The sequence below is a fragment of the Aquarana catesbeiana genome, linkage group LG01, assembly GCF_042186555.1.
Source record: "Aquarana catesbeiana isolate 2022-GZ linkage group LG01, ASM4218655v1, whole genome shotgun sequence".
In the NCBI taxonomy this organism is placed as follows: Eukaryota; Metazoa; Chordata; class Amphibia; order Anura; family Ranidae; genus Aquarana; species Aquarana catesbeiana.
Genome location: NC_133324.1, coordinates 240513360 through 240541317, shown reverse-complemented (window position 1 = coordinate 240541317; position 27958 = coordinate 240513360). Strand labels below are relative to the sequence as shown.

Here is a 27958-nt window from a genome sequence, read left to right as displayed (position 1 = left end):
ATCGTAGAGAATTTTAAACATAAGTTTCCTCGAGAAAAGATTAAGATCTTTTATCAATTCAAAAGGGTCCACCCTTCGCGTAGGGCAAAAGGTAAGACCCAGTTGTAGTACGGAAATTTCTTCTGCCGACAAAGGGCAGGAGGAGATATTAATCACCTCGAGTTGGCTTTCTGGGGTTTGGGATTCCCCAAATCCGAACTCATGGTTCTTTTGGGATCCGACATCGTCTGTGTGAAAATCGGGGCTGGACGAAAATCCTGTTGCGAGGGAAAAGTGTTACAATTACTTACCGAAGTGCAAGACCCGGTGGGTGGTGCGCAAGTCGTGGTGCAAATATTAGGGAGGGGTTCAGAGTGTATTGGTGCGCTGGTGAGTAAACTTTTATTGGCACCCGCTCGAGTGACCATGGGTGTCTTAAGGTTGGGTGTGCGTCTCACAGTACCCGTAGGTGCATTTTCTCTGGAGTGTTTAGAATTCGATGAATCCTGAGTTCTCGTAAGCCGAGTAAATTCTTGTGCCTGTAGTGAAGAAACAGAGGAAACAGATGAGTCAGAGTCACTGGGTTCACTATTTGCCTGTTTAGTTTGACGTTTTTGATTACTGCGTTTTTTCCTTCTGTAATTATTTGGTGACCAATTGTATGCTTGTTTATTGTCATACGCTAGTTTGTCTCTAATATATTTTTTTTCTTTTGTTTTTAGAACTTCTGTTACATAAGTCTCCAAATTCGTTTTAAGTTCATTTTCACGTGTGGAAACCCGGGTGTCAGGCTCATCACTACTTACTCTAATCAACATCAACAAACACGTGATATCCTTAAAAAGTACTGGTATTTATTAATGGGAGACGAAAAGGTGGCCAAACATCTAAATCCATATCCGGAGATTACTTTCAGACGATGTCGATCACTTAGAGATTCACTTGTACATAGCCACTATGAAAGCCACAGTGCAAAAATCAAAGAAACCGATAGGGGAAGTAGACCCTGCCACCAATGTTCATACTGTAGATATATTTTAGCCTCTCGTAGTCTCTTGTTGCCCAACGATCATTTGTTTAAACCTAGATTTGCAGTAACATGCCAATCCATCGGTATAGTATACATCATGTTATGCGAATGTAAGATGTTTTACATCGGAAAAACTAAGAGACCCTTTTTTTGCCGCATTAGGGATCATGTTTCCCTTATACAGAAAAAAAGAATGGAAACCCCCATCAGTCGTCATGTTGGCCTGCAGCACAACTTTGACGCTAACTGTTTACACTTTTTTGCCTTGGAACATATTCCTCCGGGTGTAAGAGGGGGAGACTATGATAAGCTCCTCCTACAAAAGGAGGCACGCTGGATACACGAGCTATCAGCTCTCCAGCATCCAGGCATGAACGATGCGTTCAGTTTTAAGCCATTTCTTTAAAAACTGGGGCATCCCCAGTTCAGACATGACTTTGTTCTCCCTGGTTCCTCCCCCCTCTTTCCCCCCCCCTTCTTCCCCCCTCTTTTCCCCTTCCCCCCCCCTTCCCTTTCTCCATTCTTTGATTTTTCAGGTTTTGGTTTTCCAAATACAACATAATAGTGTAATCTAATACTAAAAGGTATTTTTCGTTTTTTTCTCGATTTTTTGATTTTGTGTTTCCTTTGTTTTTTCTTTTTCCTTGTCTTTTCCATCTTGGTAGGTCATTAATCACATTTAATATTTTCAATGCTGTACTAATGTGACGTCAAATACATATATAATTCATGTTAAAATATTAACTATATTCTGTATCCTCAATGCTGTACTGATTTGGCGTCTCATATTTGTATAAGCTATGTTAAAATATTCAATAATAACGAGATTATGACCATGTACATTTTTGTATGTTACACTTGATATCATTGAACTTTCACTGATTTATTTTGTGCTATACTCTTACAGGCTGTTGTTGCAAATATCTATTAAGGATTTTTTTAACAAAAAGTCCGTTTATTTCTTTTTATGACTGGCAACAATATTCCGGGAATATTCTCATGCTGGGTCGATCTCTGTCAATTTGGACCACACGGACGCCCGGGGCACCCACTATTGGAGATATAGAGCCAATCGTCCCCAGAGTGGTGGCCCCTTTTTTGATCCTGGTTGCTGTACTAAATAGGGTGCTATAATACCCATAATATGATACATATGAGCCTCTATTTTCATTTATTGGTTGTCAGATAGGCTGAATGCTTTAGTTTAGTTCTATCTGTTTATACTTTTTCTTTTCCCATTACCAACATGGCGTTTTCGGCGCCCGGATATCTCACGGGCTCTATGAATCCATAGACATGCGCACTACGCTTGTGGCACGCTACGGATGTCAGATTGACGCCGCTGCGTTCCTCCTCCCCCAGAGTGTGACGCAGCCAGCCTCAACAAGCGTCCGCATCACGGCGGCGAAATCAGACGCCGCCGTGGTGGGGGTACATAAAGGCGGTCATACACCGCCCACAGCTCTGCTACCGGCGCCGTTCAATGGAGGCAGCGTGAAGCTCTCCCAAATCTGCTTGCCGGACTACTGCCTACAAAGTAAGTTCTCCCTCTACAGCATCACTGTCAGTTGGCAGTGAGCTGCACTTGTGGAACTTTTATGGTCCTTTACAACTGTATTTCTTTTCTACTTAGAAAACATCGCGGTTGGTTATCGTTTTTGTAGTCACCATCGACTGGTTTGATTAAACTATGGTATCTAGCCATATCCATTTAACACATGTTTGCCGTGATACTTTTATGCTTTAGGTAAATACTCCTAATTGGCTCTACCTTAAAATACACCTTAAAACCAAACAAGGATGTTTGGGAATCTGATTTCTTTGTTCCCATACATTTCTCTCTCCCCCCTCTTCATCAATTTTAATTTTGTTTTATATTTATTTTTTTTTTTTTTTTTTTTTAAAGGGCCAGTATACAACTTTATGTTCCCCTGTGGTCACACTATGGCAGCGATGTCCCTATATATATGAGATAACTTCCCGGTTCAAAATCAGCACTAATTTGCCACTCTATTGAAACATTCATGTTGCCACTCTATTGAAACATTTATGTCGCATTGATGCATTACAGCCTGGTAAGATATACAAATTTTAACTTTTCATATATATTTGGTTGAACTGTCTGGTTTCCAAACTTCTATTTATATATATGCATTTATATGCTCTGTATCAACCTGTCTTCTGATAATTTAGTTTATTCATCCATTTGATGTATTTCTAATATGTTTGTATGCATGTATTGATTATTATTTATTCTCCCATCATTATAGAATCCACTACAATCATAGCCTTTAAACTCCTGAAGAAGCTCGTATTAGAGCGAAACATGTCGAGCGGCAGATTGTCATGGCACCTTTAAGTAGTTGCTTTATGTTGCATTATCCAATGTGAACAATTTTGGGTGATATTCATTAATGTCATATTGTTCTTAAAAGCATGTCCCACTTTCTATGAGAGACATGAATATTTTAATCTAAATTCAATAAAAATTTTCATTTTTTAATAGGATTGTACAGAATTTTTGATTATATCTTTGATGTAAACAGCACCTTAAAAGTCCTTTTTTCCCCATCCTCCGGGCAATTTAGCCCTTATCCCTTATTCAGTACTTTATTATAGGATGTGGTGCTTACAGTTGAGTATCTCTGTCCTTTCTATATCTTAATATTATAATTAATTGATATCCACTAAAAAAGACTTTTAAAGTCATCACCTTCTATACATTTTATATTATGTATATTATAGCATAACAATATTATAACAACTGGTTTGAATACTGCTTAGATAAAAAAGAATGGGATACACCCTAAAAGCTTGTCCTGAAAATCTAACCGTTAGTGCAAATAAAAAAGTATCATGGACAGTACTCAACTGAGATTTTTACAAGTTTAAATCTCATATGTCCTTTAAAATAGAGACAGGTTTCTTTAGATTTTTTGGTTAGCACAAATACAGAGTTCTCCAGGTAAAACCTGGATAGGGATTCTTTTTAGGAGAACTAAGAATAGCATCATTCATCCCCGCTGTGCAATGCATTTTCTAATTGAAAAAGATAGTGGTAGCATAAATTGCTCTTCAGATATTGGCTGTGAAAATTCTTCTTTACCTCTGTTCAATAAAGTTCACACACACACAACTGCTTAGCACACACCTAAATAGGAATCAGAGGAGTGCACACCAGTAAAACTATTAGCATATCGACCAGAAAATGTTTGCATGCCCCTGAAGTCGAGCATAAGTTAAACCCTGTATCACATTTTCCATTGGAAATTGTGACCTTGTGGTGGGGGGCTTTCAGACCTCCAGTTGAAGTGATGTCAGTTACTTCTTTAGCATCTCTCAAGAGAGTCAAGGGCGTCACTGCAGACCTCTACTGTAAAATACCATATCTACAAGGAGAAAGTAGGAAAGAGTCAGCTGAATCTGCTAAAACATCTTTTATGGTATGTTCTCATATTGAAATAGGCTCAACATCAGTCATAAGTTTTGATTTCTTTTCCTGTACGTCTTAAAATAGATGCAGCAAAGAACTTCAAATGTATTTTGAGAAAAACAATTTCTAACGTCAGAAAATCGAACAAAGAGATACAAAAAACATACACAGGATGACCAGACTGCTCTAATATACATATATACAGTTTAACTACATCATAGAGACCAAAGAAAACGCACACCAAGGCCTACAAAAATACACATGTCTAATAGTAAAGTCGGCCATGCAGTACTAGTTTTAAAGTTTTTAGTTTTTTGCTCATTTGATTTCTAATTGTTAGACATTCATTTTTGACCACAGTGACAAGAAAATTTGAAGCAGCAGGATGAAAAATGTTTCTTGAAGGAAGGAATTTCTAATAGTGTATGTGTTTTATGTTCGGGAAAGTCCATTCATTCCAAAAATGAACGAATCGGGAGAAAATAATTATAAAGTATTAGTCAAAGTACAGTGACATTCTTGGACAAGCTACATATCAAATTAATTTGTTTTTTTCTAGTATGGGATATAAGGGAATGTTTTTCAGAGGGAAACAATAGTAGTTTTTTCATTCATCATGACACAGGTTTTGCAGGTTTTCTATATAGAGAGAGAACAGCAGATGCCTTTTCCTTTTAGGCAGGCTCTCACTAACTGAAAGTCTACAGAGAGCAAAAGCCCTGTACACACAGGCCGAACGTCGGGCGGCATCGGCCGGTTCAATACAGACATTTGGCCCGTGTGTACTAAAGCCGGTCCAACAGAAGACGAAAAAGGTCTGCTGACCAGCTCCTACTCAATGGCTGAGAGCGTTGACCAGAATGTTCTGGGGGAGGCGGGGCTGTGACAGGAGTCACCTTGGGGCACAGGGTGACCAAGAACCCTAATCGGGACTGTTTAACCCGACTCAACATACAACCATAAAGCATTTCCTTTAAACACAGTTGTCCTGGATTCTATATGTGTGATTTGTGCTGAAGGAATAAAGGTGCTCATTCACTTGGGACATTAATATTTCTGAACAATATCCCTCAAGAATATATGAAGATAAAGTCCATCATTCTTCAGAGACCATTGCTAGATATTTGAGGTGGGGTTGCTATGTGTTTGTTAAGTGCCTGTATCCCATTGTTGTATTGTGTCTGCCTTGGGAGAAAAGTATTATTGGATGTATATGTGTATGTGGATTAGCTGTGAGGAGGGAGGGGGGAATTCCTCCGACAGCTCTCTGTGCTGATAGGACTGTCTACTGATGAGAAGTTTGAATACACCTGTGTGTCTGTTACTGAATGTGGTTTACCCTGCCCTGTGTCATTACGCAAAGGAGGGGGGATTGTCCTCTGAGTTATATTTCTGTACCTGTGTACAAATAAACAGTTCATGTTTCAGCTTTGCCGCCAAACGAGTCCTGCCTAGTTCTTGGTTGTAATATGCGGCTATAATATTTATATTCAGACTGGAGGAAGCGGTATATGACGGAAGCACTCAAGGGGAGTGTGGGAAGTGACTCCATTACAGGGCCCACCCCTTTATCAGACCACAATAGCACAGCAAGGGAGATTGGATTGTTAGTACAGCGCCTTCAACCTAAGCTGTCGGGTTTTTTTTTTTTCGTTCAGGCTGCTGGTTTGAATGAAAAAAAAACTTGCAGGGTGTACGAGGCTTTACAGAGCAGAGAGTGGGAGAGGGAGGAGTAATGGGGATAAATCACTCATCTGATTAATTTAGCTTTCCAAGTAATTTGGGCATCAGCTATTCAGCTTTGTAAAAAAAAAAGAAGCATTTTTTCGCAAAGTAATTACCGTAAGATTAGCATGGTAAACACACTGTATGAAAAGGACCCTAGCTATCCACCTGGTGACCTCAAATAGTAAATACAATCATGTGCAATATTTAACATAATAAATATATTATAAACAGAAACACATAGGGCCCATTCATAAAGCAACAGCATGGGCTTACTGCAGTCATACCTCTGCTTTAAAAAAGGTAAAGATAAAAACATGGGCACATTTACAAAGTACAGTGGTGTGCTTTACTAATGTGCTTGGCTCTCTGCTTGTTCTGGGACTCATTTATTTTAAAAAATGGAGGAAAAAAGTGCTGGGAGGAGAATCTATTTACATGACCTGTCAAAGTCATGTAAATGACTTTCCCTCCAGTCATGAATTTGTATAGAATTGTGAAGAGAACAACTCTGTAGGACACCTCACGCTCTGGACTGTGGCATGTCTATAATTACACATAAAATGCAGGTGCATTGTGGAGTGTCCAGGAGGAGCATTTAGTGGTATCCACTCTTCATTATGAACGGGCCCATAAGTCTCTATTATGGATATTGTTAATTATTATGAAAGCCCAGTTGAACTCAATTGCTGATCCATGCACCGTAGTTCTGACATGTCGGACTGCTGTATGGACACAACTTCTTTCTCATGGGAGAAAGAAAAGCACTGGAAGAATTGATGCTTTGCAATTGAAGCTTTTAGAACAGCGTTGATTGTTTCAGCCCTACTTTTAAAGTGGAACTTTAGACCCCATACATACTATACAACTTTTGTTGTCTGATTTCCTTTAGATTTACCAAAGCCATGTAGTGCAAGGGCATAAAAATTGAAACTCTTAAGGTTTGACCTCATATATTTTGGTTTTGGTAAATATGAAGGAAAAAATCTACAGAAAATGTTATAGTGTGTATCCAGCTTTACTCAGAAAATGAAGTCCTGCTAGATCACTTCAGCTTGGCCCCTTTTGCATGTATAGCTATGAAAAAAAAAACAAAAAAAATACTATTTAACGCCTTCCCACCAACGTAACACATATATGCGGCCCTGCTGCACTGGGCTTTTTTTCCGGGGGGCGCATATATGCGTATCTCCCAGCCTGGGGTCTCACCGAGAGCCCTGGGCCCCGTACTAACAAGCGGGACTTAGAACTCCCAATTCTGGGTCACCTGATTGCTGTGATCACTGTGGAACCCGCCCCTGCATTTCTCTTTCTGTGAATGACGACAAGGAAACGTACAATGTATCTTTCTCTTTCCTTGCAGAGAGGAAAAAAAAGTGTGTGTAAAAATAAATAAATACCATATTTATCGGTGTATAACACGCACTTTCCCCCCTGAAAATCAGGGGGAAATTGTGTGTGCTTGTTAAACGCCAATCCCTGCTGCCCCGGAATGGAAGGAGGGGACCAGTGCCGCTGGATTACACACAACTGCGATCTCCTGTGTATCCGGCGCTCAGTCACACACAGTCCCACCTCCCTGGCTGGGCATTGGACCACTGTTCTGTCCATCATATGAGCCGGACGGGACTGTGAGTGACTGAGCGCCGGTTACACAAGAGATCGCGGCTGTGTGTAATCCAGTGGCGCTCGTCCACTCCTTCCACTCTGAGGCAGCAGGAGATCGCACAGGAGATTGCGGACCTGTGTAATCCAGCACTGGCGCAGCTGCAATCATCGGCAAAGGCGAGTCTGCATATGGATACTAAACAGGCTGAAATGATGGGCATGTTAGAGGCTGCAGATGGGCGCTAAACAGACTGCAATAATGGGCACATTAGAGGCTGCAGATGTGTACTAAACAGGCTGCAATGATGGGCATGTTAGAGGCTGCAGATGGGCGCTAAACAGACTGCAATAATGGGCACATTAGAGGCTGCAGATGTGTACTAAACAGGCTGCAATGATGGGCATGTTAAAGGCTGCAGATGGGCATGTTAGAGGCTGCAGATGGGCACTAAACAGGCTGCAATAATGGGCATATTAGAGGCTGCAGATGGGCACTAAACAGGCTGCAATAATGGGCACATTAGAGGCTGCAGATGGGCATGTTAGAGGCTGCAGATGGGCACTAAACAGGCTGCAATAATGGGCATATTAGAAGCTGCAAATGGGCATAGATCAGGCTGCATTGATGGGCACTGACCCTTATTTAATTTTTTTTTTCTTAAACTTCCCTCTTAAAGTTAAGGTGTGTGTTATACACCGATAAATACGGTAATACAAAATAAAGAAAAAATACCTAGATCCAGGTTTTATCTAGATTAGTGCCAAGGTTAGTGTTTGAGTCAAGGTCAGAGTCAGTATATTTTGGGCAGGATTTTTATTTTATTTTTTACTTTTTTTAATTAGCATCAGTGTCAGTGTGTTTTTTTTTTTTTAAAAAAAGCAAAATTTGCACTATTGCTTCTGGGCTGTACTATGGGTACAAACAACTAATAACATACACATATGTGGTATTGTTGCGATCATCAGGAGCAGGAGAATTTAAGAAATATACAGCTGAATTAAAAAAAGAAAGATTTTTTTACTGTTTTGGGCCAGTTTTCCTTTGAAAGCCCAATTTGCCCTGAAAAAAAACAACGTATAATCCACCTGCATAGACAAAGTAGTGGTGATATGTACAATTTTACTAACGCATGTCAAAGTTGCAAGATTGTGCTTCGGCATTAAGATTTGTTTTAGGGGTTAAAATCCAGTACTACACTGTTTCACCCTGCTCTGTACATGCTCTCTATTTTATGCACTGTCGAGTTTGTAGAGGTCGATCTGCTGACAGCCTTAAAGCAGAATTAAACCCTCCTATCTTTTACAGCCAAGGAAACTGCTTCTGTTTGATCTGCAACTGCCATGGTGCTGCACATGTGATCAGTTATAACACCAGCCATTTGATGGTTTGACAGTTTGGCTGAGGACACAAACAAATGTGACAGTTAGCAATCTCGGCATTCCAGGATTGTAACTGTTTTTTGAAACTGTTAAATCGATGGGTTTAGTTCCGCTTTATGATATCCTGCTGTTCAGGGGCTCTGGGCTTCAGGCAAATGGCAGCTTCCAGCAAGAAGAAACAGGAACAACACTGGAGGCAATTTATAGCATACACTAATTCTGGTATTATTAATGTGGAATGTATGTTCCTTGCTCATGAACATTACTTTTTATCAAGTTGTATGGGTAAAGTTCCACTTTAAGTTGAGTTCAGTTGTGGGCTTTAAGATCAAATATGGCTATGCAAGCTGTTTAAGATATAGAGCTACTGAAAGTTAACAGATATATCTACCACTATAAAATAAAATATGAACTCAAGTTAACATGCCAATTTAAATACCAAACGAGTTGAGAAGCAGACTCTAGTTGAAACTGCGGTTAGTCAGTTTTCATTTTAGTTTAGTACACCTATAAGTTAGTCCTACACCCCTTTCACACTGGGGCGGGAGGTGCGTCGTCGGTAAAGCGCCGCTACTTTTAGCGGCGCTTTACCGTCGTTTTAGCGTCGGTATCCGGCCACTAGCAGGGCGGTTTTACCCCCCTCTAGTGGCCGAGAAAGGGTTACAAACCACCGCAAAGCGCCTCTGCAGAGGCGCTTTGCCGGCGGTATAGCCGCGGTGCCCCATTGATTTCAATGGGCAGGAGCGATATACACAGCGAGTAGAACTCACAATTCAAACCAGCCAATCAGTAACAAGGCACTGGATTGTATCACCTGATGTGGGCTGCTTTTAACAGGTATTATCATAACAGAACTTCTTAATTTGCAATGACATGGTAAGTGGGAAGAATCAACTCAAAACACACAAGGGAAATGTTAACTGTTCTCCAAGGGAAGGAGGAGGTGGCTAATTTGATTTAGTGTCTACTTAAAATGGAATTTTACCCATAACACCTTAATAAAAATAATGTTCTTTAGCAAGGATCATAAATTCCACATTAATATTTTTCCACCAAAATGAGTGTGTGTTGTAAATTGTCTCCAGCATTGTTACTGTTTCTTCTTGCTGGAGGCTGTCATTTTGCTGAAGCCCAGAGCCATTGAACAGCAGTAAATTTTTAGTCTGTTAGCAGATTAGGCACAGTGCCTAAACATGGAGAACAATTGAGCATGTGCAGAGCAGGGTGGGACAGTGTATTGCTGGATTTTAAACAGTATAGGCACTTATTTTAAAAGTGTTACATAGCTACAGTGCCTTGAAAAAGTATTCATACCCCTTGAAATTTTCCACATGTTATCATGTTACAACCAAAAACGTAAATGTATTTTAATGGGATTTTATTTGATAGACCAACACAAAGTGGCACATAATTGTGAAGTGGAAGGAAAATGATAAATGGTTTTTAAATTTTTTATAAATAATTATCTGAAAATGGTGGTGTGCATTTGTATTCAGCCCCCCTTTACTCTGATACCCCTAACTAAAATCTAGTGGAACCAATTGCCTTCAGAAGTCACCTAATTAGTAAACAGAGTCTACCTGTGTACAATTTAGTCTCAGTATAAATAGAGCTGTTCTGTGAAGCCCTCAGAGGTTTGTTATAGAACCTTAGTAAACAAACAGCATCACAAAGGCCAAGGAACACACCAGACAGGTCAGGGATAAAGTTATAGAGAAGTTTAAAGCAGGGTTAGGTTAAAAAAAAAAATATCCGAAGCTTTGAACATCTCACAAAGCACTGTTCAATCCATCATCTGAAAATGGAAAGAGTATGGCACAACTGCAAACCTACCAAGACATGACTGTCCATCTAAACTGACAGGCAAGGAGAGCATTATTTAGAGAAGTAGCCAAGAGGCCCATGGTAACCCTGGAGGAGTTGCAGAGATCCACAGATCAGGTGGGAGAATCTGTCCACAGGACAACAATAAGTCGTGCACTCCACAAATCTGACCTTTAGGGAAGAGTGGCAAGAAGAAAGCCATAAGAAATCCCATTTGCAGTTTGCAAGAATCTATGTGGGGGACACAGCAAACATGTGGAAGAAAGTGCTTTGATCAGATGAGACCAAAATTGAACTCTTTGGCCTAAAAGCAAAACGATATGCGTGGCGGAAAACTAACACTGCACATCACCCTGAATATATCATCCCCACCGTGAAACATGGTGGTGGCAGCATAATGTTGTGGGGATGTTTTTCTTTTCAGCAGGGACAGGGAAGCTGCTCTGAGTTGATGGGAAGATGGATGGAGCCAAATACAGGGCAATCTTAGAAGAAAACTTGTTAGAGTTTGCAAAAGACTTGAGGCTGGGGCAGAGGTTCACCTTCCAACAGGACAACAACCCTAAACATATAGCCAGAGCTACAATGGAATGGTTTAGATCAAAGCATATTCATGTGTTAGAAGGTCCCGCAGGCCTGTACCCCATATCCAGTGACATCACAGCCGACAGGGAGACGACTGCCAGCTTGAATCAGAGCCTTGGAAACCCCTGCAGCTAGCGAGACAGCAGCACCCCACACTGCAGGCTATCTGGATCAGGACTACATAGTCCTTGTGACTATCCTTTTTAAACCTTACCCTGTGAGTTTATTCTTATTTTATTTTTTTATCTTAATAAATTCATCATTAATCATTTCAATATACTTTACTCAGAAGAGCGCCGCTGTTCTCCACATTATTCTCCATCCAATCTGACAGAGCTTGAGCTATTTTGCAGTGAAGAATAGGCACAAATTTAACTCTGTAGACGTGCAAAGCTGGTAGAGACATACCCAAAAAGACTTGCAGCTGTAATTATTATTATTATCATTATTATACATGTTTTATATAGCGCCAACAGTTTGCACAGCGCTTTACAACATGAGGGCAGACATTACAGTTACATTACAATTTGCTACAAGAGGAATCAGAGGGCCCTGCTCGTTAGAGCTTACAATCTAAAAAGGAAGGGTCAATTGATACAAAAGGTAATAGCTGTGGGGGGATGAGCTGATGGAGAAAGTAAAACAGTGTTAGTTAGAAGCAGGATAGGCTTCTTTGAAGAGAAAGATTTTCAGGGATCGCCTAAAGATGGATAGATTAGGGGACAGTCAGACAGATTGGGGTAGGGAGTTGCAAAGGATGGGAGAAGCTCTTCAGAAATCCTGGAGGCAAACATGGGAGGAGGTGACAAGGGAGCTAGAGAGCAGGAGGTCTTGGGATGACCGAAGAGAGCAGCTTGGTTGGTATTTTGGGACTAGGTTACTGATGTAGCTGGGGGCAGAGTTATGGATGGCTTTGTAAATTATTGTTAGTACACTGAATGGTTGGTAAGGTGGATGAGTGTTGCAGCGGCATTCATTATGGACTGAAGGGGGATAGTCTATGTAAAGGTAATCCAATGAGGAGGGAATTGCAGTAATCGAGGCGAGAGATGACCAGGGAGTGAATTATAAGCTTGGTAGTGTCATTAGTTAAAAAGGGGCGTATAGCATTGCAGAGAAAGTTGGTTCTACAAAGGGCTGAATAAGGGCTGAATACAAATACAAAGGGTTGAATACAAATGCACACCACACTTTTCAAATATTTGGTCTTTTTTGTAAAAAATGTTTAAAACCATTTATCGTTTTCCTTCCACATCACAATTATGTGAAACTTTTGTGTTGGTCTATCTATCACATAAAATGCCAATAAAACACATTTCCGTTTTTGGTTGTAACGTGACAAAATGTTGAAAATTTCAAGGGGTATTAACACTTTATCAAGGCTCTGTATCTCTGTAAGTGATCTAACAGGACTTAAAGTAATACTAAACACACACTGTTTAATTTACAGCATCCCCTTCTCGTTCTGAATATGGATGATGACATTATTTATTTTAATAGAAAACCTTCTAGGTACCTTTTTCCTGATCGATATACAGCTGTCACATGACCCAACTTTTTCTCAGCCTGTCAGCAGGAGGAGCTTCTAGTCTTCTGCTGCCGGTCACATGATCAAATAAAAAAAAACAGCCTTTGGAATATAGAGTAAAATTAAATCAGTAATATCAATAAACTGTTTTAAATTGTCATACAAATATATATATATATGAAATCAAATCCAGTGAGGAAAAGAGATGGGGAGGAGGTTGGGATGCCTGGACAGATAGCCGAGGTGTTTGGCGAGTTCTACTCTTCACTTTACAATTTGAATATGGACGCACCAGATCGAACAGTGATGGAGGAGTATCTAAAAGCAAGTGGAATGCCGTGCCTGACAACTAGTGCGCAGGAGGAGTTGGACTTGCCAATTACTTTAGAAGAGGTACAGAGGGGAATAAGATTAGCAAAAATGGGGAAGGCACCAGGACCAGATGGGCTCTCGGCCCAGTACTATAAGTTATTCTCATCAATATTGGGACCCTATCTGGTTAAAATGTTTAATGAGCTGGGGGAGGGAGCCTCTTTCCATTCAGAGACATTAAGAGCTATGATAGCAGTGATTCCAAAAGAAGGAAAGGATCCAAAGCAATGTGGAAGTTATAGGCCAATATCCTTATTGAATGCGGATCTAAAAATATTCAGTAAAATTATAGCCTTAAGACTACAACAGCAATTACCCTTCCTGATCCATCAGGATCAGGTAGGGTTTGTTCCAACAAGAGAAGCAAGGGATAATACCATCAAAACCCTGAATTTGATGCATATAGCAAACTCAACTAAGACTCCGTGTGTGTTTCTAGGAACAGACGTGGAGAAGGCATTTGATAGGGTGGGATGGGGGTTCATGTTTGCAGTCCTTCGTCACATAAAACTGGGAGGGAAAATGATTAGATGGATTGCAGGCATGTATAAAGAACCTAAAGCTCAAGTGAAGGTAAATGGAGTAGTCTCCCCCCCTTTTGCGACAAGGAATGGGACAAGGCAGGGATGCCCACTGTCCCCTTTATTGTTGCACTGATACTGGAACCTCTGTTATGTAGAATTCGGCTTAATAAGGATATTTGGGGAATAACGGTAGGAGGAACTCAACATAAAGTTGCAGTATATGCAGATGATATGCTCTTCCCAATGACCAATCCCATAATCTCACTCCCAAACTTATTTAGAGAAATTGAGACATACAGTACACTGTCCTTTTTCAAGATAAATTTCTCTAAATCAGAGGCATTGGCGGTAGCTGTCCTGAAAGAAATGATGATGTCATTAAAAGCAAATTATAAATTTAAATGGGCAAATCAATTCCTGAAGTATCTAGGGACTTGTATAGCAGTGGACCCTTCTAAAACATATGAGCTTAATTTCCCACCAGCGTTAAAAAAGGTGTGAGGCTTATTGGAGAGATGGCATAAGGGATTACATTCCTGGTTTGGAAGAAGCAATTTAATTAAGATGAATATTCTGCCAAAGATTCTGTACCTCCTTCAGGCAATCCCAATTGCAATCCCTAGGAAGTTCTTTAGAAATATACAAATATTATTTACAAAATTAATCTGGGCACACAAACATCCTAGGATCAGGAGGACACTGTTGTCCCTACCAAAACAAAAAGGGGGGCTGGCTGTCCCAGATATATATAAATATTACCAGGCAGTACATCTGGGCCGCCTGTTGGATTGGTGCCGACATGGGGAACTTAAAATCTGGCCAGGATTGGAGCAAGTGCAGAGTGGGGAATTACTGTATAGGGCCCCTTGGTGTTTTAAGGATTTGGCATCTAAAACTAAGACGCACCCAACAATAGGACCTACCCTCCGTGTCTGTTATAACCTCATTTTTAAGGGTAAGTTATCAACACAGGAATCACCCTTAGTACCTATATTGGGGAACCTGCAATTCATATTAGGAACACAAAAAGGACCTTTTGACGTCCTGATCAAACGGGGACTGTATCAGGCATTGCATTTTCTGAGATCTGGCAGATGGCCAACAGTGCAGGAATTGGTAGACAGAAATGGCCCCTCCAATTAAATTTTTGGTCGGCAACTACGTACAACTACGACATTATCTATGTACTAGGGTACCGCCAAGTCCTTTGGATCGGAATCTGTTACCACTTCAGAAATATTGTATGGAGACTGAACCAATAAAGCATGCTGTCTCCAGAATGTATGCGTTGCTGATGAAACCATCAGAGAACTATCAGTTACCTTTCCTCCGAAAATGGGAAACAGATTTGGGGAGGACCTTTTCGGAGGAACAAAAAACGATTATATGATACATTCAATATTTAAGACAGCAATATGTACCAAAATACAGGAAACTAATTATAAAATCATTTCACAATGGTACAGAACCCCAGATAAACTTCAAAAATGTTTCCCGAATGCATGAGACAGATGCTGGCGATGCCAGATAGAACAGGGAACTTTGTTACATGTTTTTTGGTCTTGTCCCAGAGTGAGAACATTTTGGAGGGAGGTCCGGGAGATAATTCAAAAATTTAGCGATGTGGAAATACAGAAAGACCCAGCTTTTTTCCTTTTGCATCTGTCAGAGATTCCGGGGAATATATATAGGAACTCTATTTTGTGTCATTTGGTGAATGCAGCTAAAGCATGCCTCCCGCTTAAGTGGAAACAGGCACAACCCCCTACAGTGAGTATGTGGCTTAGGAAAGTAGAGGAAGTAAACAGGATGGAAGATCTAGTCTGGACAACTAGAAAAAAAAGGGAAATTTATTTAAAAAACGTGGTCGCCATGAAACTGTTTTATTTCTTCGGAGGAAGGGAAAAAACGAATTGATACAAATAAAAAGGGGGGGGGGAGGGGGGAAGGAGGGAAGTTAAATGGGGTTTTTTTTTTTTTTTTTGGGAGGGGGGTAAGGAAAGGAGGGGGAAATGGACTATAAATAGGAACTGCAGTCGGAATACTGAGAGGTAGTTGGAGTATTATGGCCGAGTCTGGGGGAAGCGCCCCCCTCCTCACGCAGCAAGAAGTAACAACATGGAGGACGGAAATGAGAGAGGAAGATTACTCATCCTATTTCTTTGTGTTCTTTGCCTCTTTTGTGACTTCTTTATGTTTATTTGGGTTCATTCTTTTATCCATCTTTATTGGATAATATATTAGAAACAGACAGGAGTAGATGGAATGGAATGTATCGAGTTATTATCATGTTTTTTTGTTTGTTTTTTTTTTTTGTTTTTTTTGTTTGTTTCTTGTCTGGCTGTATGTGTAGAAATGGAATGTAATATACAGAAGGATTGTTCATTTCTCTCCTGTTTATATAAAAGAAAAATAAATAAATTATAAAAAAAAAAAGTAATCAAATCTTTATTATTTATTAACATGGTGTGGGTGGATTTCACCAGTCACAGGCTGTGCCATGCCCCTCCAGCCTGTGTCTTAGAATAGGAGGAAGGTGAAGCCTCCATCAATCTACGTGTAATATCCCATCCCCATTGTATTTAGCTGGTTAGTGGGCATGGAGGAGGAGGGAGGTAGTGGGCTGCCATTTACCACTCGCCCATCCTCTGGAATTCCCTACCCCAATCTGTCAGACTGTCCCCAAATTTATCCACTTTTAGGCGATCCCTGAAAACTTTCCTCTTCAGAGAAGCCTATCCTGCCTCCATCTAATAACTGCACTATTTTCTCCATTAGCTCATCCCCCACAGCTATTACCCTTTTGTATAACTTGACCCTCCCTCCTAGATTGTAAGCTCTAACGAGCAGGGCCCTCTGATTCCTCCTGTATTGAATTGTATTGTACTTGTATTGTCTGCCCTAATGTTGTAAAGCACTGCGTAAACTGTCGGCGCTATATAAATCCTGTATAATAATAATAATAATAATATACGCCGAAATGTGTAATTTAAAGCCACATGGGATGCTCAGACGTGATAGGGAGGAAATGCTCAGCATAGAAACTCACTGAAAACTGAGCATGTGCAGAGCTGTCAACACTGCTCTGCAAAATCCCTAGCTGAATTGGGGACATGGGCAGAAAATGGAGATAGAGAAAAGCAGGATCAACCAGGTTTTTTGCAGAATACAGAAAACAAATCTCTTAGTGACTGAGTGAGTATGAACAGCATGTAATACAACATTTTTTATGATATGAGTTTAGTGACACTTTAATTTTCTAAGAAAAATTCCTCTTTAAAATGCTTTATTTTGAGGTGATCCTGCCCAATATCAACAAGCCAAGAGCCATATATTATTAAGTTGCTCATCTTGAAGTTTTCAGCTAGTTTCATTGGAAATTGTTGTCCTTTGTGTATTGCTTACAACTGTAGTTTACATGTACAATATTCACAAAAACTTTTTGTATTGGGAATACAAAGAGTGCTTTCATGGCCATATAATTTGTTTGCAAACATGGTCTGGGAGGTAAGGAATGATAATTGTTTTTGTGACACTAGACAAATCAGGCTCCAGTTCAGTGAGATTACTAAAGCCAGACACACCGGCTGAATGTGTAAAAAAAAAAAAAAAAAAAAAAAAAAAAAAACGTCCGACATTCAGCCCGTGTGTATGCCACCCTGTCTGACAGACACTGGCCGTTTGGCTGGCTTCTGTCAGACGAGGATACTGGAAAACCAGCAGCCAATGACAAAGAGTGCTGATCGGAGTGTTCTGGCGGGGGGGGGGCACAACAGCGCAGCAGGGTAGATCGCTATACTAACTTTGCAGGTGCAGGTGCAGCTGTGCATGGTATCCAATCAGCTTCTAACTTCAGCTTGTTCAATTAAGCTTTGACATTAAAACCTGAAGTCGATTGGTTTTTATGCAGAGCTGCACCAGATTTTGCACTCTCCAGGTTTAGTAAATCAACCCCATAGTGTGTACTAGGGATGAGCCGAACACCCCCCGGTTCGGTTCGCACCAGAACCCGCGAACGGACCGAAAGTTCGAACGAACGTTAGAACCCCATTGACGTCTATGGGACTCGAACGTTCAAAATCAAAAGTGCTCATTTTAAAGGCTAATTTGCATGGTATTGTCCTAAAAAGGGTTTGGGGACCCGGGTCCTACCCCAGGGGACATGTATCAATGCAAAAAAAACTTTTAAAAACGGCCGTTTTTTCGGGAGCAGTGATTTTAATGATGCTTAAAGTAAAAAAAAAAAAAGTGAAATATTCCTTTAAATATCGTACCTGGGGGGTGTCTATAGTATGCCTGTAAAGTGACGCGTGTTTCCCATGTTTAGAACAGTCCCTGCACCAAATGTCATTTTTAAAGGAAAAAATCTCATTTAAAACTGCTTGCGGGTTTAATGTCATGTCGGGTCATGGCAATATGGATGAAAATCAGTGAGACAAACGGCATGGGTACCCCCCAGTCCATTACCAGGCCCTTTGGGTCTTGTATGGATATTAAGGGGAACCCCGCACCCAAATTAAAATAAGGAAAGGTGTGGGGCCACCAGGCCCTATATACTCTGAACAGCAGTATACAGGCGGTGCAAACAAGACAGGGACTGTAGGTTTGTTGTTAAGTAGAATCTGTTTGTAATTTTGAACATTTTTAACGTGTTTAGCTCCAGCCAAAAAATCTTTTCTAAGCTTTATGGAAAACATAGGGAAGGGTTATCACCCCTGTGACATTTGTTTTGCTGTCTTTCCTCCTCTTCAGAAGATTTCACCTCACTTTTTTGTCCCTCTCCTTCTTGGCCTTCCAGACATACTAATGGCCTGTAGCTGCACTAAGCTGGGATAGAACACCTGTAATTTTCTTCAAGTAGCTTTATATACTGTAACCAGACAAGCCTGCCTGTCAGTAGGAAGATAACAGGAACGGATCTAGCTGAACACTGTGAGCAGGACGCACTGTACTAAATGTAAATAGTCTAGCTGCCTGACCGTGGTACTAATAGGATCAAATAGAACACCTGTAATTTTCTTCAGGTAGCTTTATATACTGTAACCAGACAAGCCTGCCTGTCAGTAGGAAGATAACAGGAACGGATCTAGCTGTACACTGTGAGCAGGACGCACTGTACTAAATGTAAATAGTCTAGCTGCCTGACCGTGGTACTAATAGGATCAAATAGAACACCTGTAATTTTCTTCAGGTAGCTTTATATACTGTAACCAGACAAGCCTGCCTGTCAGTAGGAAGATAACAGGAACGGATCTAGCTGAACACTGTGAGCAGGACGCACTGCACTAAATGTAAATTGCAGGAACGGATCTAGCTGAACACTGTGAGCAGGACGCACTGCACTAAATGTAAATAGTCTAGAAGATAACAGGAACGGATCTAGCTGAACACTGTGAGCAGGACGCACTGCACTAAATGTAAATAGCAGGAACGGATCTAGCTGAACACTGTGAGCAGGACGCACTGCATTAAATGTAAATAGTCTAGATAGAAGATAACAGGAACGGATCTAGCTAAACTGAATACAGTGTATATATATATATGCAACACCTGGGATGCATATATATACACAATACACTGTAAGTGCAACTAACTGACTGACTGTTCTGCCTAATCTATCTAACTCAAATCAAATGACACTGTCTCTCTCTCTCTCTATCTCTCAGCACACCGGAACACACACTACACAGGGCCGCCGTGCAGGCGGCCTTATATAGTGTGGGGTGTGTACTAAATCCCCTGAGCCATAATTGGCCAAAGCCACCCTGGCTTTGGCCAATTACAGCTCTCTCTACTGATGGCGCTGTGATTGGCCAAGCATGCGGGTCATAGTGCATGCTTGGCCAATCATCAGCCAGCAATGCACTGCGATGCCGCAGTGAATTATGGGCCGTGACGCGCCACACGAATTTAGCGCGAACGGCCCATAACGTTCGCAATTCGGCGAACGATCGAACAGCCGATGTTCGAGTCGAACATGGGTTCGACTCGAACACGAAGCTCATCCCTAGTGTGTACCAGGCTTTTGAGTTCTTTGTCATAATGCAAATATGATCAGAATCAGAGTTATACTACCTGACACAGCAGGACTTCTGAGAAACATACTAATACAAGGAGTATTTGGGTATTGGAAGGAACTTTTTTAGCATGGAAGAAGGTAGACATGTGCACTGTCAATAAATTTTTTTTGTATCGTTCCGTTCCGTTTCGTATTAGAATTATTATTAGATATTAGAATTAATTCGTATTTCGTAATTCATGTCCAAAATTTTGTACGAAATACGGTTCGTTAACTTTTTGTACCAATTAGGAATGTTCGTTATGATGAATTTATCAGTATGAGGGGCTCCCGCCGTCTCTCTGCTGTGCTGACTTCCTGGGTTTTTAACTTTTAGGTTCGTTAACTTTTCGTAACAATTATGAATGTTCATCATGATAAATTTATCATTATGAGGGGCTCCCACCATCCCTGTGCTGTGCTGACTTCCTGGGTTTTTAACTTTTAGGTTTGATAACTTTTCGTAACAATTACGAATGTTCGTTAGGAATTTGGATCTGAAATTCGTAAACGAAATTTCGTATTTCGTACAAAATTCGGAAGCATAGCAATTCGTATTTCGGAACCTCCCGAAAGTACGAATTTACGGAAATTTGTATGATTTTTCGATTCGTAGGAAACGAATCGCACATGTCTAGAAGAAGGCTTGTTCTCAGAGTTAGCAAGGAAAAGCAGCAAATATAATACGTCATCTTTTTGGTTTGTGATTTCTGGGAACTTACTAACATGCAGAGATTTGTGGAGGCACTGTTCCTCTTTATGTAAGGATATGAAGTTCACAGCCTTATGGCAATGAACTTATAGAAGCATTTGTCCTCAAAGAGCCTTCCATCAATGCAATTTGAAGAAGTCATAGCTCAAACTTGAGGCCTACTTTTACCCTTGCCAACTCTCTGACCCTAAATCTTAGGCAGTTTTCCAGAGTTCTAAGTAAAAGCATTATAGGGCAACCATTAACCTTAGTACAATGCAGGTAATATAACAAATGGATACAGACGAACCTTCACACAGACTGGGAGAAGATAAATAGGTACATACTTAAGGTTTGCTCTGTAAGCCAAGACTGCAATTAAAGCAATTACATTTTTGTACACTGCATAATCATGCCACTAAATACTTATGGAAATCTGTATTTAGCGTTACCTTCATATAACCCGTGCCAATAAGCATTGTTGCCTGTATTTATTTATTAATTGTGAATAGTTCCAAAAATATATCTGTGTTGTCTGTGCCAATATCACAACACATGGGCTTTTGTGTGTTTTTTTTATAGTGCAGAATCTATAATGGGTTAGAATAGCCACCAGCTGCTGTGCAGAACTGGAACCAAACCAGGTTGTTATTAAGAATGCTATTATTGACGTAGGTAATTGTATCTGCTGTGTTGGGAGAACAACAGATGATGTACAGGCAGAATTTACTCTTTGTAAACCACGTATCATGGCTGTAGGTTTTAATCATCCCCCCCTCCCATGTTCTACTTTTTAAAAAATACACAAAGAAAATCATTATTCTGCCTGCGCTTGTGAAACCGAACCTACATTCAACAAATAGCATCTAGAAAGCACATCTTGTGTTCATCAAGAAAACATCCCTCTTATTATATGTGTCAATCTGCTCTCCTTGGCCTTTTAAAGGGATCCGCTTGCTGGTGGTTTGGCAATGTCAAGCAAATTTTAGACTGACACTTCTTCAAGAATTTGATTGAAACTATATATGTCTAGATAACATTCAAAGCAGTGCTCCTGCCTTTTGTTTCAAGATTATTTTTGGAAACAACAGAAGCGACCTTGGTCTCAGCTGCTTTTCCAATTTAGGAGTTTCATGGGTCTATTGAAATACATATATGTGCAAGTATGTATGAAGGTGTATGCCTATCTGAGCAAGGACAGCCAGCTTCATTAAAACTTTGTATTGCATTAATCCTAGTGTTCTAGTTTATAGATTGTTTAAATTGTGCAAAATATCTTGGTGTTTTTAGGGTTGTGTTCCTCTTTTTTATTAGGTAATATTTGTTTAGCTAATATGGCTATAGTGTATATATTGTCTTATAATATGAACAAGGAAGAAGAAAAAAAAAACGTGTTGAACATTTGTTCATTTGGTACTGACGTGAGAAGTTTGATTGTGAGCCAAGAGACACTGTGCCATATAAAGTCGAAATGAGGACAGTCATTCTAGTAGGCATCCCGCTATTGCCACCTGTCCAGAGGAGATATTTTAAAAGTTGCAGCTATATAAGTTATATATAAGTTTATATAAGTACTTGTTTGCTCAGTTAAATGCATGAATTAAAGCATATCTGAACCCAACAATAAATCTTTAATATATTGCAGCTTACCAGTCCATAGATGAGCAACACATTTCCTGTCCTAGGGTTACAGTGCTCACTTGTCATACTTTTCCTGTGAAGGAGAAGCGTTGCCTCCCCTTCTCCATATCTCCAGTACATAGGGAGGAGGGATTGTGTAGTTCTTAAAAGATAACTTGGAAAGCTGAGAACATATTTTGAGATTTTAGTTAAGTACACAGGAATTTCTGAGAATACCTCTACTACCTAAGGAGTGGTAAGCGGTAATATATTAAATTGTGGCCCCTAGGTATATTTTAAATAGGGACTGCAGTCTACAAATACTCACCGCTTTTTCAGTGATGCAACGTATGCACAGTTCAGTGTGCATTATAAAGAAGTTGTGAGCAGGAAGGTAAGAAGCCTTTAGACATGGTGGGTTATTTAACTATACCTGAAGAGTGCAAAATCTGGTGCAGCTGTGCATGGTGGCCAATCAGCTTCTAACTTCAGCTTGTTCAATTAAGCTTTGCCAAAAAACATGGAAGCTGATTGGTTTGTATGCAGAGCTGCACAAGATTTAGCACTCTCTAGTTTTAGTAAAACAACCCCATAGTGTCTCTTCTACTTTTTTTTTCTTGGCAAAGTTCCTATTTAGGTGAGAATGTCCTTTCCAATAGGTCTGATCTGCTTTCAGGGTCATGCTTCCCATTGCCACTGTTCAAATCCATAATAAAGAAACAACTGCATGCTGTATTAGGGGCTGTGCAACTAGGGCTTATTGCATCTCAGCCATTTACAAGCCCACCAGAGCCATGAGGGAAATGGGGTTTGGACATTTATGTTATTTTCAGTTTTGGGCCTGTAGCCATTTGAATAGGTTTTGTAGGAATAGGATTTTCTGGTGTCTGAGACTCAAAGGCACCACATCCCTTTGGAGAAATTCAAAACATATGTATAGAGAAAGTGATGGTATTTTAAAGGTGCCAACACAATTATTATAAAATATCCAGAATTTTATTATAAACAATAAAAATAGCAAATTCATATAAAACAATCATAGAGAATCCATGCGGCTACAATACAGATGCAGTAGCTTCAGCTCAACATGTTTCGCCAATATGTGGCTTCTTCAGGATACTTTAGGAATGCTGCATGCACAATCACCAAGGCAATCAATTATTCTAATGGACCAAAGAATTGAATGATCCACCAACAAGACACTACGTGGGGATATCAGTAGACCATAGGGGAGAATATGTCCCAGTAAAATGCCTGCCAAATTTGTTAAGGCTAAACTATGCCGATTGTCCCAGGATGGACATTGGATCCACACTATGTTAGTGACCTTGTCTAGATGCAATTATGAGCGGATGATCTTTTTGCAGCTCTATATGATAAAATAGTAAATGCCTAAACTGCAGTGTGCAACTTAAGATAGAGACAAGTAGGGGTTCTGTAAAATCTACCTGTTTGGATGTTTCTTCATCCTTAATAAAATTGGCAGGCATTTTACTGGGCCATATTCTCCCCTATGGTCTACTGATATCCCTACGGATTGTCCTGTTGGTGCATTGTCTAATTCTTTGTCCTATTAGAATAATTAATGAGTACCTCAGTGATAGTGCATGCAATATTTCAAAAGTCTCCTGGAGAAGCTAATGATTGGCAAAACATGTAGAGCTGAAGTCCTGGATCTGTATTGTAGCCGCATGGATTCTCTATGATGATTTTATATGAACTTGCAATTTTTAATGTTTATAATACAATTTTGGATATTTTATAATAATTGTATTGGCACCTTTAAAATCCCATCTCTTTTTCTATACATATGTTTTGATTTTTGTAGGGAGTCAATGTCATCCTCTAACATGTACCAATAAAACACATGAATCCTTATTGGTAGGTCCAGGCTACTGCTTCCGTTTTGCTGCAGTTTTCTGTGCATGATATTAATAGAGTAAGTCTAACATACTGTGCAGGTAAACTGTGCCTGAGAAATCTGTAGATTGTCATTCTGAAAATACTAGTTGTATGTCGGTGTCTGTTTTTTCTTTTTTTCTTCTAAAGGCTCATACACACTATAAGAAAATGAGGGAAACATTTTCGTCTGAGGAACGATCGTATGATTATCGCATAATGTGTACACAACTTTCGACAGCCGATTCCGACCTTCCGAATGAAAATTTCCAAAGGGACAAACTCCCAAATTTTTCTCATACAGGAACCAAACGAACGATTTTTGTTTAATGTTTACCGTTTTTTACGTTTTTAGTACGAGAAAACTCAGAAATGAAAGACTGTGCATGATCAGAAGCAAAAAACAACAAAAAGCGCCTTTGTCGTATGAGAATTTTCATACATTATTTCCTTCCTTGCTGTGAAACAAAGTGGAAAATCGGACAATCGTTCGCCACAATTTTCTTATAGTGTTTACCACACTTGTCATAAACCAGAACAGGACAGCTAATAAATGGCAGATAGATATTCTAATGGCTAACTGAAGCAGCTTGAATGGTGGGGTGCCAACGCTGCTGTTAATTACAAGGCAGTGGCTTTGCATTGTTAGCCTGCAACAGGAAGTGCTGTTACTTGCAGGATTTCCAGATAAGAAGCTTTGAACAGATGCCCCCTAAAAAATTATTTGCCTAGCTCCAGTAAGCTTTCAAATTATTAGACATGTGCAATTCGTTTTGTTTCAAATTAGTTTTTAATACATTTGGATGAATTAAACCCGTTTAACTAATTTTTACCAATATTAGAAAATTCGTAAATTCGAAAAATTCTCAAATTCGTAAATTCAAAGATTCGTAAATTAGAAAATTGGAAAAATTCAGAATTTCGAAATTCTAAAATCCAAAGACCCGAAAATTAGAAAATCTGAAATAATAACTAACTAATAATAATAACTAACTATTACTGACTTTCAAATTATCGGTATTGGAATTTCCTTTCAAATTTGACTGTTAGTGAACGTAACGAATATGAATTTATCCGAAGCTACGAATTATCCGAAATAAAAAATGTTGTATCTAAATGAATGGAATGTAACAAATTAATAATAATATTTTGAAAGGAAATTTCAAAACCTATAATTTAATAGTTATTGTCAGTTAGTTATTCTTTCAAATTTTCTTTCTTATTTTCGGATTTTCAAATTTTCTAATTTACTAATTTTCGAATTTACGAAAACGAACAAATTTTTCAGGCTTCCTGGAATTTGGCTTCAGGAAGAGTGTATACAGTGAGACATGATGCTAAACATGCTGAAAATAATTAATAAAATTTAGAAAAATGCATGAATCGTGTGCTAAATTATTAATTGTTAAACGTTTGATAAAAGATGATGGAGCGTCCGAGTGAATGATTAACTTTTTTGTACACATATATCCCATTGCAGTTTGGCACCAGGTGTAACAGTTCCTCTGTGGGAGAACCTCAGACTGGGAATCCCTTTGAACTCTCACCAGATTGATGTGTCATACCAAGTGCCTCTTGGATATTGATCTTTTCACATTCCACGTAAATGATTAAGGACTTATGTCTTAAAACAATTCATCATAACCCATTACATGACATTATTCTTATCAATTGAACTGCATGTGCATCATTGAAAAAGTGGACTTATGCAGCCTACACACGGCCGGAATTTCCGACAACAAATGTTCGATGTGACCTTGTTGTTGGAAATTCCGACCATGTGTAGGCTGCATAGGACATTTGTTGTCGGAAATTCCGACAACAAAAATTTGAGAGCTGGTTCTCAAATTTTCCAACAACAAAATCCATTATCGGAAATTCCGATCGTGTGTACACAATTCCGACGCACAAAATTCCACGCATGCTTGGAATCAAGCAGTAGAGCTGCACTGGCTATTGAACTTAATTTTTCTCGGCGTGTTTTTTTCACTCAGCCTGCTAGCTGAATTAATAAAAATGCATAACCTATGGTTAGCCTTATGCCGCGTACATACACGACCGGTTTTGCCGTCGGCATAAACTCCGAAGGTCTCTCCGACGGAACTCCGATGGAATTCCATTCAAGCGGTCTTGCCTACACACAGTCAACCCAAAGTCTGACCGTCCAGAACGCGGTGACGTACAACACTTACGACGGGACTAGAAAAAGGAAGTTCAATAGCCAGTAGCCAATAGCTTCCACCTCGTACTTTCTTCAGAGCATGCGTTGTTTTTGGTCCGTCGGAACAGCTTACAGACGATCGGTTTTCCCGGTAGGAAAATATTTAGAACATGTTCCATTTCTAGGTCCATCAGAATTTTCGAAAAAAAAAGTCCGATGAGGCCTACACACGTTTGGAATAGACGATGAAAAGCTTCCGTCAGACTTTTTCTGTCGGACATGTGTGTACACAGCTTTAGTGTTGAGCATTTACATACCCAAAATATCCTACAGTCCTTCTCTATAGCTTTGAAAACATTTATTAATAGACCTCCTAGAGTTTACATACACTTGTACAGCTTCAGGTGACATTCCCTCTGTAAAAGCAGGTCATGGCCTGAGGCTGCAAAACAGTCCCAAACCACGATGGCCTGGCAGTTGGGCAGTTGGAGAGAGGCTTTTGTCTTGTATGGCGCTCCTTTCCCTCCAAACATAACTGTCAAAAAGTTCAACTGTTGTCTCATCCTTCCATTTTGCCAAAACCATTGTGGAACATCCAGGTTGTCCTTTATATATCTAATTCACATGACCTTTTTTTCTGGAGAGCAATGGTTTCCTCTATGGTATTCTTCTACAGACATCATTCTGGTTTATTATCTTATGGAGACAATTAAACAAAGACACTGTCAAGGTAAATAGATGCTTTTTTTCCCCAGAATGTTAGGAGACTGTTAGAAGAGCTATATGCCCTCTATACCTTGATAATTTGTCTTACTTTTAAGCGCTCAGAGCTTAGACTTTTTTAAAACTATATTTTATTAATTTAATATTAATCATCAGACATAAAGTACAAATAAATGCATAGTAATAAATGCAAAATGGTCCTATATCAAAATGGTACAGTGATATGTATGAATTCCTCTTTTTTTAATGGAGTATATAATGTATAAGGAATAAATGCTATTACAGCTCTTGTTTTAATGTACTCCAAAATGTATTTTTATGGTGTCCAAGGACAAACCTTTTCTGAGAAGCAGTTGTGTTGCTAGACCCTGGCCATCAGGGCATATGCCCCAGATCTTTAAGGGCTCATTTACACTTGCTTCGGCTTCCGTCAGGCTTTGTTAAAGCTCTCTGAACGCTAGTCCAAGCCCAAGCCCCTGTCACTGAATAAAATGGTTAGCTTACAGTCCTGTTTACACCTGCTTTTGCTTTGCTTTGCTTTGGCTCCGCTTCAAAAATGATACCCCATGTAGCTTCAGTAATGCTTTAAAGCGTCTTCAAAGCCTCCATAGAAGTCTATGGCAAAGCTCACTTGAAGCCTCACCGAAGCCTCACCAACAACAGAAGCGACCTTGGTCTCAGCTGCTTTTCCAATTTAGGAGTTTCATGGGTCTATTGAAATACATATATGTGCAAGTATGTATGAAGGTGTATGCCTATCTGAGCAAGGACAGCCAGCTTCATTAAAACTTTGTATTGCATTAAACCTAGTGTTCTAG

At 39.8% G+C, this 27958-nt stretch overlaps 1 long non-coding RNA gene across 1 annotated transcript in view; it reads right to left on the bottom strand.

The window, feature by feature from the left end:
* LOC141139904 (uncharacterized) overlaps window positions 1–27958 on the bottom strand; it is a 38961-nt gene that overhangs the window by 4299 nt on the left and 6704 nt on the right. Inside the window, exon 2 of the long non-coding RNA XR_012243830.1 lies at window positions 291–518. This is a non-coding gene — a long non-coding RNA (uncharacterized lncRNA). The remainder of the gene's footprint in view (window positions 1–290; window positions 519–27958) is intronic.